The sequence below is a fragment of the Pelophylax lessonae genome (assembly GCF_965119305.1).
Source record: "Pelophylax lessonae genome assembly, chromosome: 5".
NCBI lineage: Eukaryota > Metazoa > Chordata > Amphibia > Anura > Ranidae > Pelophylax > Pelophylax lessonae.
The window spans coordinates 96,868,870-96,884,303 of NC_138772.1; the positions used below are offsets into that span (position 1 = coordinate 96,868,870).

At 39.9% G+C, this 15,434-nt stretch overlaps 1 protein-coding gene across 1 annotated transcript in view; it reads left to right on the top strand.

Annotated features, from left to right (window-relative positions):
* ADARB2 (adenosine deaminase RNA specific B2 (inactive)) overlaps positions 1–15,434 on the top strand; it is an 801,349-nt gene that overhangs the window by 656,475 nt on the left and 129,440 nt on the right. The window lies entirely within an intron of this gene.

Consider the following 15,434-nt stretch of genomic DNA (forward strand, 5'->3'; position numbering starts at 1 on the left):
GTGCATATTTGTAGCACTGATCACTGTATTAGTTTCACTGGTTCCCAAAAAGTTTCAAAAGTGTCAGTTAGTGTCAGATTGTCCGCCACAATATCTCAGTCCCACTAAAAGTCACTGATGGCTGCCATTACTAGTATCACAAAAAGTAAATAAATAAAAAAATCCAGTATATATACTACAACTTTGCGTAATACCTATACGCTTATTGTTTTTTTTTTTTTTTTAACAAATACTATGTAGCGTAATACATAGGCCTAAATGAAATTACGTTTTTTTTTTTTTTTTTTTTTTACATTTTATTGGATATATTTTTTAGCAGATAGTTTTTTCCAAAATTGTCGTTTTTTTTTTTTTTAAATAAAAAAAAAAAAAACAGTGGTGATCAAATACCATCAAAAGCAAGCTTTATCTGTGGGGGGAAAAATGACATAAATTTAATTCATGTACAGCTTTGCATGACCACGCAATTGTCAGTTAAATGAATGCAGTGTTGTATAGCAAAAACTGGCTGAGAGGCTGAGCTTGTTGCCGGTCCAGGCATGTGAGCGGATCCCAATTATTGAGGTCGAGATGATGCCCAAGCCTGAACCAACTCTGTGATGTCAGCAGAGAGTGGACTTCAGGCTTCTCTCAGCTGAAAACCAGTGCACTCCTGTGATCCACAGGAGAAGTACAGCCAAATGAGCCTTTAAGTATTGTTAAGTGTCTATTCTTTGTATTGATAACTACAGTGCCTTGCGAAAGTATTCAGCCGGCCCCATTGAACTTTGCGACCTTTTGCCACATTTCAGGCTTCAAACATAAAGATATACAATTGTCATTTTTTGTGAAGAATCAACAACAAGTGGGACACAATCATGAAGTGGAACGAAATTTATTGGATATTTCAAACTTTTTTAACAAATAAAAAACTGAAAAATTAGGCGTGCAAAATTATTCAGCCCCCTTAAGTTAATACTTTGTAGCGCCACCTTTTGCTGCAAGACGCTTGGGGTATGTCTCTATCAGTTTTGCACATCGAGAGACTGAAATTTTTGCCCATTCCTCCTTGAAAAACAGCTCGAGCTCAGTGAGGTTGGATGGAGAGCGTTTGTGAACAGCAGTTTTCAGTTCTTTCCACAGATTCTCGATTGGATTCAGGTCTGGACTTTGACTTGGCCATTCTAACACCTGGATATGTTTATTTGTGAACCATTCCATTGTAGATTTTGCTTTATGTTTTGGATCATTGTCATGTTGGAAGACAAATCTCCGTCCCAGTCTCAGGTCTTTTGCAGACTCCATCAGGTTTTCTTCCAGAATGGTCCTGTATTTGGCTCCATCCATCTTCCCATCAATTTTAACCACCTTCCCTGTCCCTGCTGAAGAAATGCAGGCCCAAACCATGATGCTGCCACCACCATGTTTGACAGTGGGGATGGTGTGTTCAGGATGATGAGCTGTTTTGCTTTTTCGCCAAACATAACGTTTTGCATTGTTGCCAAAAAGTTTGATTTTGGTTTCATCTGACCAGAGCACCTTCTTCCACATATTTGGTGTGTCTCCCAGGTGGCTTGTGGCAAACTTTAAACGACACTTTTTATGGATATCTTTAAGAAATGGTTTTCTTCTTGCTACTCTTCCATAAAGGCCAGATTTGTGCAGTATACGACTGATTGTTGTCCTATGGACAGAGTCTCCCACCTCAGCTGTAGATCTCTGCAGTTCATCCAGAGTGGTCATGGGCCTCTGGGCTGCATCTCTGATCAGTCTTCTTCTTGTATGATCTGAAAGTTTAGAGGGACGGCCAGGTCTTCGTAGATTTGCAGTGGTCTGATACTCCTTCCATTTCAATATTATCGCTTGCACAGTGCTCCTTGGGATGTTTAAAGCTTGGGAAATCTTTTTGTATCCAAATCCAGCTTTAAACTTCTCCACAACAGTATCTCGGACCTGCCTGGTGTGTTCCTTGTTCTTCATGATGCTCTCTGCACTTTAAACGGACCTCTGAGACTATCCCAGTGCAGGTGCATTTATACGGAGACTTGATTACACACAGGTGGATTCTATTTATCATCATTAGTCATTTTGGTCAACATTGGATCATTCAGAGATCCTCACTGAACTTCTGGAGAGAGTTTGCTGCACTGAAAGTAAAGGGGCTGAATAGTTTTGCACGCCCAATTTTTCAGTTTTTTATTTGTTAAGAAAGTTTGAAATATCCAATAAATTTCATTCCACTTCATGATTGTGTCCCACTTGTTGTTGATTCTTCACAAAAAATTACAGTTTTATATCTTTATGTTTGAAGCCTGAAATGTGGCAAAAGGTCGCAAAGTTCAAGGGGGCCGAATACTTTCGCAAGGCACTGTATGTATTCTTAAGTGTATGTAAGGCCAAAGCATTTAATTTCCTTTTGGATAGAATTTGGAATAGTTAGTACCTTTGTCAGACAGACTATATCTGAGTCGTCCAAGGGGATGACAGCTCTGCTCTAGCTGGTATTTTTATAAGCCTGCTCTCTTGTATCTGGCTGTGCTCACTGCAGCGTTGTGTATACCTAATTTCATAGAAACATCATTATATGGCCAATTCAATCTTCAGCTGCAAAAGAGACATGGCCCTGACATGTGAACATTTATCTGTAAAAGGAAAAAATATATATATATAGCATACTCCCCTTAAAAAAAAAAAGATCAACTGAGGATTATGTGGACTTGAGTGAACTTGTGCAGATGGGTGGACTTATTCCTGAACCAATTTAATATTGGGCACTTTTACCCCCTTCCTGCCTAGGCCAAATTTCAGCTTTCAGTGCTGTCACACTTTGAATGACAATTGCACGATCATGTAACACTGTACCAAAATATTTTTTCTCATTTTTTTTTTTTTTTAGACAGATAGAGCATTCTTTTGGTGATATTTAATCACTGCTGGGTTTTTTTTTTTTTTTTTAGATTTTTTTGCACAGTTTTGTAGCATGTTTTTGGAGAGGCACCAAAAAAGTTTTTTGCAGAAAGTGCATGACAAGACGTGTGACCTCCACTCGTGTTTGTGGTGCTATTAAGAAATACAAGTTTTTCTCTCATATGTGAATGAGGCCTAGTACCACTAAGCCAGGACATTTCACATGGAAAAATAAATACAATTATGTTAGCAATGGCCTTTCTTACTGCATGAAACAAGCCTTTTTATTTTGGGAAGATTCATGTAGAAAAGATAGATAGATAGATAGATAGATAGATAGATAGATAGATAGATAGATAGATAGATAGATAGATAGATAGATAGATAGATAGATAGATAGATAGATAGATAGATAGATAGATAGATAGATAGATAGATAGATAGATAGATAGATAGATAGATAGATAGATAGATAGATAGATAGATAGATAGATAGATAGATAGATAGATAGATAATTATATATGTATCCCTCTATTTATTAATGTCAATTTTCCAAATTCAGAAAGAAATTGGTGTGTGTTCTTTTTTATTTTATTGTATTTTATCGTTTCTTTTGCTTGAGGTTTCTAAGTATGATTTAGCACTTCCATCAGAATACCCTGACAATATCAGAATTGAATTTCACAGGGCAGGAGAAAATAATAAATGCCATCCATTTCCACTTAATGTTGATTTACAATGTTTCTCTCCTTAACAGCCATGAAATACTCCTCTGAAGCGCTAGTAGTGTCGGTAATACAATATACTGTAATAAATGTTTTTTAGGGGTTGAAGTTGCAGTAATGCATATTGATTATGGGGATGATTTGTGATTTATAGGTGACTGTGTGGATTTATGAGGTCAGTAATATGATTGGATGAGAGGGATATTAGGTGTCCAGTGTATTTTGTACACCTGCATCCTGAGCTGCTGTGGATCTTTAGGAGATGCGCCTGCAATAGCTGTGTGTAAGTTCACATAGGAGGAATGCTTGCAGCAGAGTGATTTCTATCTCAGTATCTCAATGTATATGTAATGTACTGTATATAGTGGGTGTAATAATCATCAAATCTTTTTTTTTTTCTTCTTTTATTTTATTAATTATATATAAATTAACCTTTATTTGAATAGCTTTAGGGAGGTTAGTATCTGGTTACCTCTGCCTTGTAGCAATTTAGGGTTACTTTTCTTCAGGTAGCTTAAAATGTATGTAACTCTGACAATACATTTCTCTTATTTGCTCCCTTTTGGTCTGTTAAATGTACCATTAAAAGTATTTTATTATATCTGTTCGACAAGTGCAAAAATGAATTTGCTTTTCGTCCAGCCAGAAATCTTGCGAGCTGATAACTTCCTATGTATTCTCTCGTACAGCCACAATCAGCGCTGCTGATAGGGGGGAGACCGCCAGTCCTCCTGTAGGGGGCCCGAGCACACAGGGGGGCCTCCGACAACATGGGGAATCAGTGCGGTGGGGCGATTTTTATTTATTTTTTTCAAATGTAAAAAACTGTGAAAATGGGATAATTCCCACAGGTTCTCTGTTGCTGTATGTTTATGTCTACTAATAATGATTTTAGTGTATTTTTTGCGAAAATATTGTCTTGATGTATTCGGGGGGGCCCTGCCAGTTAGGCTGTATACGGGGCCCCGTGATTTCTAACAGCAGCCCTGGCCATGTATTTCTGCCTGTCATTGATTTTGACAAACTGCTGACAACGTGTTGTAAGCTGCACTTGTCCCTCCCATGAACCCAAAAACTCCCATTTTTTTTTTTATATATGGGGCAAATCGTCAATGTGTATGAGGCTTTAAAACTGAACTTTTTGTTGCACCAGAAAGTAGTAGTAAACTAGATAGCGTCTGTCTTTCTTGTCAGAGACCTGAAGAAAAGACACTGTGGTGTGGCATTGGAACCTAACCTGGCTCTTGCCTATTGGGTTCTCAGCCTAAACTTACTTTAAAATCTCAGACCAGATGGGACAGGGTTAACTAAAATACAGGAGCTGCATATAAACTCTATTGCAATTTCAGCCGACAGTGGCTGACTTCACAGAACCAGGTTCTGAAAAGATGGTCGGCATCCACCCAGATCCCTGAACCGGCATCTGGCTCAGCCTCTCAGCAAGGCACTGAGAGCCTGAGCCAGCTGCTCCCGCCCCCTCCATAGCCCAGTGCTCCAATGAGCGCTGGAGAGCAGAGAGCCAGTGATTCACAGTCACCAGTTCTCTGCAGAGAGAACTGGGCAATCGCTCAGTTTTCAGTCTTAGAGCCAGCAAGGAACAGATACAGCAATGGACTGATGCTGCATGCACCTAGGTGAGTAATATTAATTTTTTTTTTTTTTGTGAAACCCATACTTCTTTTTTAAACATGGAAACACTTGCCTAATAATACCTGCTTTTGGTAAACAACAGCTCCTTCATAGCAGGAAATGTGGCCTTATCCCTAGCTCTATATTTTTTTCTTCCCTCCAGGGTTTTCAACCTAGCCACCAGGGACAGGAGACAGGAATTGATGTATGTAAATAACTCTGTGACATTAACCGGTTGCCGACCGCCGCACGACTATATACTGCGGCGGTCAGCCCCGGCCAGGCAGAGTGACGTATCGGTACGTCACTCGCCTGTCACTGACTTGCGAGCCTATCGCGGGCGGGCGCGCGCCCGCCGAGGCGCGCGTCCGCCGCGGCTCGTTCACAGACAAGTCAGTGCGTGTGACCGGCGGACTCGATGTCCGTCAGTCACACTGCGATCGCTCCTGTGAAGGGAGAAAGACAGAGCAGCTTGTGTAAACAAGCTGCCTGTCAGTTCTCCCTGTGTAAAAGTGAAGATCTGTCCGTTCTACTAAGTAGAACGGTTGATCTTTGCTTTTACACCAATAGGAATGTCCCTACACAGTTAGAATCACGCCCCTAGGACACACTTAACCCCTCCCTGTCCAATAAAGTTAACCCCTTCCCTGCCAGTGTCATTTTTGCAGTAACAGTGCATATGTATAGCACTGATTACTGCAGTAATGTCACTGGTACCCCCAAAAGTGTCAAAAATGTCAGTCAAGGGTCCGATCTGTCCGCCGCAATGTCGCGGTACCGAAAAAAAATCGCAGATCGCCGCCATTACGCGTTAAAAAAAAAACACCAAAAATGACAAAAATCTTTCCCTTTGTTAGTAAACGCGATAACTTTTGCGCAAACCAATCAAAATACGCTTTTTGCGATTTTTTTTACCAAACATAGGTAGCATAAAACAAATTGGCCGAAAAATGTTAAAAAATTTTGATTTTTACTTTTTTTTTTGGGGAATTTCATATAAAAAAATGTGAAAAATATTGTTATTTTTGCAAAATTTACGCTATTTTTTTGTTTATAGCGCGTGATCAAAAAATCGCACAGGTGATCAAATACCACCAAAAGAAAGCTCTGTTTGTGGGAAAAAAAGGACGTCAAATTCGTTTAGGTACAGCGTCGCACGACCGCGCAATTGTCCGTTAAAGTCACGCAGTAAAAAATCGCAAAAAAACCCCTGGTCCTTTAGCAGCCAAATCCTCCGGGGCTTAAGTGGTTAAGTAGTACAGCCACTTACAAATAGAGACAGGCAGCAGATCCCTACACTAATTTTTAGGCTGTGTTTAGGCAGAGGTAACAAGATACAAGTCCCTCCAAAGCTTTTAATGGTGCTCAGAGATTAGCCTTACAGTAAATCTAGAAAATTAAACTGATAAATTCCTTTACAGCTCTCTGATAACCAATAAAATATTATACCTAAATCACTGACTGGATCAAGATTTTACTTGTATTGGTCCTGTTTTTGGATCATGGCAATCAGTAGATTTTCCAAAATAGTATGCTCCTTTTTTTTTCACCTTGGCACTGTCACATCTGTATGTGCCTTGCTGCTGGGATATATATGTTTAAAGTAATATGAAGTTTTTTATTTTATTTTATTTATTTATATGTTTACTGGTGGGTGAGCACTTTAAGAGCCGGTTCACACTGAGGCGATCCGACTTCGGGGGGGGGCGACCTGTGAAGTCGCGTGCACCGCTGTGCACCACGACTTCGGCGCGACTTGCAGGGACTTCACATAATGGAAGTCTATGCAAATCGCTCCCAGGTCGCCCCAAAGTTGTACAGGGCCCTTTTTCTAAGTCGGAGCGACTTGTGTCGCTCCTATTAGAACAGGTCCTGTACTACTCAATGGACCACGACTGACCGCAACTTGTCAGGCTGACAAGTCGCCTGACAAGTCGCGCTAGTTTGAATGGGCTCTTAAACTTTCTAATGAACTTTTAGGCTCGGTTCACATATATGCGATGCGGGAAGGCTGCGAATTCGCAGCCTGTTCCCGCATCGCACACGCACCCCCGGCAGTTCACACTGCCATATGCGATACGCTGGGGGTGTCAATGTAATCTTAACGACACCCCCAGTTTGATCGCATATCGCAGTGCGATCGTGCAGTTCGCACAGGATCGGATCGCACAAGTGTGAACCGCTGTGCGATCCGATCCTGATGCGGCTGCAAAAATGCCTCCTGTGCGTGTTTGCTGCGGGAGCGATGCAAATTTAGCCATACAGTTTGTATGGCTAAACTCGCACCGCACAGCTGATCGCATGTAATGTCGGAGCAGTGCGCTCCGACATTAGATGCGAAACCCGCACACGCACAAGTGTGAACCGGGGCTTAAGCATACATGTGTGCATTAATTGATAAGTGCATTACAGCCCTGGATTTGGATTACCAAATAGTTTGATCATATTTTTGTAAACCTATTATTGGTTGACAAGTGATTGGCTTTCAGCTCTTGAATGGCATATTTGACTATTTAATCATTTTGTTTGACATTTATTGCACAAGAGCAATTATAATGCATGGCCACCTTTACGCGGACCTGTCAGCACTCTGCAAATTATCTTAATAGGTGGCATGTTTTACTATAGCAGACAATCCCACATGTCTATTCCAACACAAAACATTTAGAAAACGATGTATTTGGTGCTATCTTATTTTTCCTGATACGTACATGTCTATTGCATAGGAGCCCAGCACATCAGGATATGAACTAAGCTAGTCCTAGAGCAGGGTTTCTCAAACAGGGTTCCGTGGAACCCTATGGTTCCTCTTGAGGTTGCTAGGGGTTCCTTGAGCAATGGACAATTTCTGTACCTCAAATATTTTTCCAATGACACCTTTGTTACTTTTAGCTATCTGTAAGGGGGTAATTCTTCCCAATGATGACAAGAGTAAGGGGCATTCTTCCCACTGACTGTCACACTAATTTGTCATGAGTTGTAGAATTTTAGTTTTTAGCAGGGGTTCCCTGAGACCAGAAATGTATTTCAAGGGTTCCTCTGTGTTGGAAAGGTTGAGAAAGGCTGTTCTAGACACATGGGTGGGGGAATAAAGTTAACATTTCCTGAAATAAACATATTAGCCACTGTTGCTGTAGCTTAATGAGTATGCCTTATAGAGGTTTAGGAGTTCCTTTATGCCCTGGGCTTACAAGTAGAGGTTGAAGCAGAACTTCACTCTCTCAATCAATATTGACTATTTTTAATCCTTTTAAACTTTTTTTCTCAAATTTTTGGGTTTCCAGGCTTAGGCAAATAATGTCATACAGAGGAGAGATGAGAATGGCCATACTCAAAGATACTGTAGAAGAGAATAAACATTTCTTTATTGGAAAATCCAATTAAAAAATACAGGAAATACACACACACTCCCAGGACAGCTAGTAAATGCGTTCCGCACGCCATATATCCTAGCAGTGTTCAGGAGGGTAGAAGGGGTTTTCTCAGCTAAGCACACCCTCCTGACTGCATGCCTGAGCTGAGGGCAGATGGAATCCAGGAAGTAAATGCTGCATGAATCTTCTGCACTCACTGCACTCAAGATGGCCTTGTCCATAAATACCAGGGGATGGTTTTCAAAGTGATTTCTCAGCAAAAAATGCATGGAGTCATGGATGCATGTGCGAGTTTGAATGCCATAAATTAATTATGTAACACGTCTGGTGCTCAGATGCTACTTAATTCTGCTTAGTGATTAGTCTGCAGAAGACAGCACTGGAAATAGGTTATCAAATAGATTTTTTTAAATCCCGCAGGACATTTTTTTATTTTATATTTTATGAAGATGGAGTTGGGCTTTAAAGTGATTGCAAAGGTTTGTTTTTTTTTTTTGTTTTTTTTTTTATTATTAATGATGGTATACTGTACCTACTTGTTCTGAATCTCCACCTCTGGGGTTCTGCATCAACGCTCTCCACTCCTCCCTTCCGAGTGCCCCTATAGCAAGCTGCTTGCTATTGGGGTACTCATGTGGGCTCGATCCCAAGCTGGCTGTGTGCACCTATTGACAGTAGCAGGAGCCAATGATTACCACTGCTGCTTCTGAATTTTTTGAGGAGAAAGAGAGAGCAAGGCTGTTGCTCTGGGGCACAGTGTTGCATCGAAATCAGGTTTGGGTAAGTATTTAAGCGAGCTGAACATGGAAGGTTTTTTACCTTAATGCAGAAAATACATTAAGGTAAAAAAAAAAACTTTAGCCTTTACAACTACTTTAACCACTTGCCGACCGCCGCAAGTACATATACTGCGGCGGTCAGCCCCTCACAGGCAAAGTGAAGTATGGGTACGTCACTAGCCTGTGAGGCTCTGGGGAGCAGGCGCGCGCCGCCGGAGGCGCGCTCCCGCTCGGTCACGGACCCCCCCGCGCGTGTGCCCGGAGGCCCCGATGTCCACCGGGCACTCGCGATCGCCCGTGACAGTGGGAGAAAGGCAGGCGGCTAATGTAAACAAAGCCGCCTGTCATTCTCCCCTGTGTAAGAACAGTGATCATACGGTTCTACTATGTTGGACCGTTGATCACTGTTCCTAAACTTCAAGCCACAGCCAATCACAGTAAGAATCACGCCCCTAGGGACACACACCACCCCTCCCTCTCAAATAAAGTTAACTCCTTCACTACCAGTGTCATTTTACAGTGTGTATAGCACTGATTACTGTAGTAATGTCACTGGTAACCCCAAAAGTGTCAAAAATGTCAGTCAAGGATCCGATCTGTCCGCCGCAATGTCGCAGTCCCTCTAAAAAAAATGGCAGATCGCCGCCATTACGCGTTAAAAAAAAAAACAACAAACATGACAAAAATCTTTCCCTTAGTTAGTAAACGCAATAACTTTTGCGCAAACCAATCAAAATACGCTTTTTGCTATTTTTTTTTACCAAAAATATGTAGCATAAAACAAATTGGCCTAAAATGTTAAAAAATTTTGATTTTTACATTTTTTTGGGGGGAATTTCATATAAAAAAATTTGAAAAATATTGTTATTTTTGCAAAATTGACGCTCTTTTTTTGTTTATAGCGCATGATCAAAAAATCGCACAGGTGATCAAATACCACCAAAAGAAAGCTCTGTTTGTGGGAAAAAAAGGACGTCAAATTCGTTTAGGTACAGCGTCGCACCACCGCGCAATTGTCCGTTAAAGTCACGCAGTGCCGAATCGCAAAATACCCCCTGGTCAGGAAGGGGGTAAAATCTTCCGGGGCTTAAGTGGTTAAGTTGCAATGTGGGAATGTCTATTACTGCTATTACAAACTGCTCTTGGGATCAGATCTACATGTAAGATTTATTGAATCTTTTTTAATGCAAATACAAATTGATCTTTAACGGTCATAACTGACATTTTATAAATATGATGACATTGCTGAAAAAAATCAAATGGATCATTGCTGTTAATATTAATAATTAATTAAAGCTACACTTCAAGCAGATACTGCATACACTCAGGGGAAAAAAATAAGTAACACATAAAAATGGTTGAATTTTTCAACATATTTGAACAGGCAAACATTAGATCTTTATTCAAACAGTGCCCACAGATTATTTTCAATAATTCAGCCAACAAAAAATATCAACAGATGTAATGATGTTCTGTGGAAAAAGTAAGTACATCTTCAGCTTTACAAACTGATATTGCCCCCTTTAGCAGAAATGACCTCTTGAAGGCATTTTGAATGACTGCCCACCACAGTCTCTGATGATAGAGTTGACCCCTTCTCCATGCCAAATTCCTTCAGTTACAAGACATTTTAAGGATTTTTTACATGAACCGTCTGTTTTAGTGGGATTCAGATCAGGGCTACAAGTAGGATAATTCATAAACTCTTCATTGTGAGAAATTATTTGGTAGATTTGCTAGTGTGCTTTGGATCATTTTTGCATTGAATATCCATTTCTCCTTCAACTTCATCTTTTGGACAGATGGCCTAACATTTTTTTTCAAGCACTTTTTGAGACAATACGAAATTCATAGTTAATTCAATTAAAGCTGCTCATGATCTGAAGCAGCAAAGCAACCCCATTTCATAACATTTTCACCACATTTTCACCACTATGCTTTACAGTTGGTATAAGGTTCTTTTCCTGAAATGTTGTATTCAGTTTGCATCAAACATGTCTACTGTTACTTGGGGAAAAAAACACCTTTAACTTTTTTGTCATTTCATTGTACACTGTCCAAGAAAACTATGCCTTTGCATACAATATACAGTATGTTGAATGGAACTGTAAACTTGCTCTAATCTTCTTCTTCTACAGGACGGCTTTTCCTAGTACACCTCCTATGCAATTTAAAATGGTATTTTTTTGGTCAGTCTTTTTCTGATGGCAGATGTGCGCATTTTAACACAAACTGTTACAAGAGTTATCGAGGATCTTGTAGCAGAAATTTTAGGGTTCTTGGGCCAGACAGTTCTGGACAAACTGGCAGTCTTTTAAAATCTATGCCACTTGTAGAATAATTTGAATACTGTGAAATGATGAATTTCAAATAATTTGTCAATTATTTTTAATCCATTTCCTGACTCATAGAGATCCACAACCTTCTTTCTGAAGGCCTTAGAAAGCTCATTTGATCTTATCGTGATGATACAAACAGGTCAATAACCTTCAAATGGTCCTAATAATTGGCACCTAATCTGGAACACCTTATTCTAGCTCCATGAATTTGAAGTGGTAGTAAATACAGCTGCAAGTCTTTTTGGGTATGTCTCTACTCATCTTTGCACATCTAGAGAGTGACATTTTTTTCCCATTCTTCTTTTCAAATTAGCTCAAGCGCTGTCAGATTGGATGGAGAGTGTCTGTGAACAGCAATCTCCATGTCTTGCCACAGATTCTCAATTGAATTTAGGTCCGGACTTTGACTGAGCCATTCTAACACATGAATATGCTTTGATCTAAAACATTCAATTTTAGCTCTGGCTGTATGTTTAAGTTGTTGTCCTGCTGGAAGGTGAACCTCTGCAACAGTTTTGTAGACTCTAACAGGTTTTCTTGTAAGAGTGCCCTGTATTTGACTCCATCCATCTTCTCATTAACTCTGACCAGCTTCCCTGTCCCTGCTAAAGAAAACCATCCCCACAACATGATTCTGCCACCACCATGTTTCACAGTGGGGGTGGTGTTCAGGGTGATGTACAGTGTTAGTTTTCTCTTACACATAGCGTTTTGCTTTTAGGTCAAAAAGTAAAATTTTTGTCTCATCTGACCAGAGCACCTTCTTCCACATGTTTGCTGTGTCCCCCACATGTCTTCTTATAAACTGCAAACTGGACTTCTTATGGCTTTCTTTCAACAATAGCTTTCTTCTTGCCACTCTTCCATAAAGGCCAGATTTGTGGCGTGTATGACTAATAGGTGTCCTGTGGACAGATTCTCCCACCTGAGCTGTGTATCTCTGCAGCTCCTGCAGAGTTACCATGTTTAGGTGGACGGCCATGTCTTGGTAGGTTTGCAGTTGTGCCATACTCTTTCCATTTTTGGATGATGGATTGAACAGTGCTCTGTAAGATGTTTAAAGCTTGAGAATTTTTTTTATAACCTAACCCTGCTTTAAACTTCTCTACAACTGTATCCCTAACCTGCCTGGTATATTTCTTGGCCTTCATGATGCTGTTTGTTTTCTAAGGTTCTCTAACAAACCTCTGAGGGCTTCACAGAACAGCTGTATTTATACTGAGAATAAATTACACACAGGTGGACTCTATTTACTAATTAGATACTTCTGAAGGCAATTGGTTCCACTAGATTTTAGTTAGGGGTAACAGAGTAAAGGGAGCTGAATACAAATGTACGCAACACTTTTCAGATTTTGAAAACCATTTATCATTTTCCTTCCACTTCAATATTATGTGCCACTTTGTGTTGGTCTATCACATAAAACCCTACTAAAATACATTTACCTTTTTGATTGTAACATGACAAAATGCCAAAAATTTCAAGGGGTATGAATACTTTTTCAAGACACTGTATATCACCTTCCCCTGTAGACAATGTGTAAATAAAGATCTAATGTTTGCCCAGAGGGAGGGAGAAGAAGCACAGGAAACTAGTCAGGTGGGATGTAGGGCAAGGAGCAAATCTCAGTAAATCTCAGGACTCGATAGACAGAAGTACTGTACAAACCTTTTGACAGGTAAAACAGTTCCCATTTATGTATTTCCTCTCTGTATTTAAACAGTACCTAGAGTTTAACTAATAGTTAATAAACTACAAGATAATCAAAAGTATTTACTGCTTAGCAAGTAAAATCTCATTATTAAAGTGTATGAATATCCAAAAATGTTTTTTCGTTTTTTTTTGGGGGGGGGGGGGTTTGAGTAAAGTTAAGCCCCGTACACAGGCACCGATTGTTAGCCGTAAATTTTCGGCCAACGTCCGATCGGCCGATTGTCGGCTTGTTAGTATGATGCTTCCGACAACTGACTGCAACTTTTCGGCCGAACAAAATCTGGTGTGCATGCTATAAAATTTTTGTTGGCCATCACCAGAATGGCTGATTGTTCCTCAGTCAGTACAGATTTCGGCCGACAAAAGTCAGATGAGCAAGACTGGGCATGCTCAGAGAAGAAAAAACACACGAAAAGTAGACCAGAACATGACATCACTTCTGCAGTTGGTTGTTATTGGCCGACAAAATTTGTGTGCAGTCTAGAGCACATTTCAACCAACACAACAACACTGAACAAAAGACGGCCGATCGGTCGGCCAACAATCGGTGCGTGTGTACGGGGCTTTAGACAAAAAGAGTGAGTGAGTCCACCCAGTGATGACACATGCAAAATTAAAAACTTGACAGGGTATCTATTATTTTCCCATATCATCCAAAATGAATAAAAATGTTTTGGGAATACATATGTATATTTTTATCAATGGCCTTGAATCCATATCGTAAAAAATTGACGTTTTCAAAGTACAGGTAACTACAAAGCCTAAGCAATTCATTCAAAGAATGAGATTCTTTTAATTCACAGAGTTGTAAGGGGACCTCGTGAACAGGACAGTGACCCACTGCTCGTAGTTAGAAACTTTAAGTTTACAGAATTTATTTTAGTGTTAACAGGCTTTTGTTTCCAGTCACTGAAATCTGAACGATTTCACAAGTGCCCCAAACTGATGCCATCAACACAAGACCAAAGCCCACGGACACAGGCCTTTAGGATGACAATAGAATAGAACTCAGCATGTCACACTCATTGCTGTTCCCCAATTATGCTATTTTCACTGTAAGTACAACCTTTTATATTACTATTCAAATTCCATATGATATTACACTATGGCAGTTTTTATATCTTTTGGGGAACGTCATTGAGTGTGACATCCTGAGTTGTGATTTGAGTTTCGAGGAGGTCTACATCTGTGATCGCATACTGCTTGCTGATCCTACATTAGTGCTACCTGTGCTTGGTGAGATTTGCCAATCTTTCTCTTTCTGTGCATGGATCAAGGCCTTGGCTGGGTTTAAGCCGCAGTTGTGTTTGACCCTAAAGGGTCTCTTCAAGTTGGTAAGCAGGCAATTTTGGTGGAGGATATACTACACTTCGGGTGCTATTATCACGGGACAGAGCCTGAATTATCACTTTTGGACTTACAGATATATTTTTGTTTATTTTCACCATTTTGCACGGGTGTATTTATTTGGGTAGACTTTATTTTTAGAACATCCTTTTTTTATTTAATGCATGGTTAATGGATGTATTCAATGTCTAATTTCTATTGTATATGTTTATTGTGTCTATCTCACAGCTGAGTTGCTGCTTTTGGGAATTTGATAATTATTTAGCGCAGTTTCTCTCTTTTTCTAGTCTTTAGGATGACAGCAATGATCACACCAGAGACACTGAATAGAAGATGGGGGCATGCACTTTGGGTGCTGAGGTTTAGCAAAGCCCCTGCCCTTATTAATTCTTTATGTGTACGATAAAGATTTTTTTTATACACACTAAAAATAAAAAAGACTTTAAACATCAGTTTAAAAACTTACCAATGAAATACAATTGACCCCACAACCATTTTAGATTCCTTTTAGAAGTTTAAATGTCAGATTCGCTTTAAGCTGCTGTAAAGTGCAGTGAGCAGACACTTTCAGAGAAGTCCTCCGATTTTATTTATTGTTCAAGAAAAACAATATTTCTTTCCTCATCAGAACAGCGGGTGGT